The 1,080-nt window shown below is 43.1% G+C and overlaps 1 non-coding gene across 1 annotated transcript; it reads left to right on the forward strand.

Moving 5' to 3' along the window:
* Positions 1-217: 217 nt before the first annotated feature.
* Positions 218-324, forward strand: LOC120252215. The gene has a single exon (XR_005533756.1). It is a non-coding gene; the product is annotated as a small nucleolar RNA R71 (small nucleolar RNA).
* Positions 325-1,080: the final 756 nt, after the last annotated feature.

Genomic DNA, 1,080 nt, shown 5'->3' on the forward strand with positions numbered 1-1,080 from the left:
GCCAATGAAGTTACTGCATCTATCTCATGAAGACCGACCACCTTTTTCTTCTATCTAGCAATCCATTGGTAGCTGTTTAAACCCATTTCTTCAATAAGTTGACGGGCCTCATCGGAGGTCTTGCTACCTAAGGTACCTCCTGCTACCGCATCCAAGAGTTGTCTTGTACTCGGATTTCAACCCGTTGTAAAAAGTCTGAATAATCATCCACTCCGTGAATCCGTGTTGTGGGCACTTTCTCAGGAGCTCCTTGAACCTTTCCCATGTCTCGAATAGAGACTTCAATTCCGACTGTACAAAGGATGAGATCTCATTCCTAATCTTTGCAGATTTTCCAGGAGGAAAATAACGGGCCTAGAAAAGCTTCTACCATCTCCTCCCATGTAGTAATCGAGGCTCTAGGTAATGAGTGTAGCTACTGTTTTGCTCTCCCTTTTAGGGAAAATGGGAAGCTCTCAACTTGATGGCATCATCCGTCACCCCGTTTATCTTAAGCATATCACACACCTCGAGAAAGTTCTCTATGTGACTGTTTGGATCCTCATCGGCCAAGCCATTGAACTGTGTGGATTGCTGCAACATGTGGATGAATGCCAAGCTTTAGCTCAAAATTCTGAGCTATAATTGGGGGTTGTACAATAATCGATTGTATGGCAAAAATTGAGGGTCTAGCATAATCAGAGAGTGTCCTCTGCTGTTCATTCTGTTCTGCCATATTATCTGACCCTTCAACTTCCAAATCAGCTAGATTAGATTGTTCTTCCACAGGTCCTTTCCCTTTTCTTCTAAGTGTTCTTTCAAGCTCGGGGTCTCCTTCAATCAATATTGAGGGGTTCCCTCGGGTCATCAACCTGAAGCTGCACAAAGGAAAGAAAACAAATCAAAATGATGATTAAAAAGAAAATGTGAAATAGAATGGATAAAGGAATAGCTAAGGAAACAAAAGTGCAAAGTATCTCTAAACGCCTTTTCCAGGGCAACGGCGCAAAAAACTTGACAAGGCTCCCTGCAAGTGCACGGAGTTGTCGAAGTAATAAATCCCACGTGAGTGGGGTATCGTATCCACAAGGGAAAAGGGAA

This window comes from Dioscorea cayenensis, chromosome 20, assembly GCF_009730915.1.
Source record: "Dioscorea cayenensis subsp. rotundata cultivar TDr96_F1 chromosome 20, TDr96_F1_v2_PseudoChromosome.rev07_lg8_w22 25.fasta, whole genome shotgun sequence".
NCBI classification, from domain to species: domain Eukaryota; kingdom Viridiplantae; phylum Streptophyta; class Magnoliopsida; order Dioscoreales; family Dioscoreaceae; genus Dioscorea; species Dioscorea cayenensis.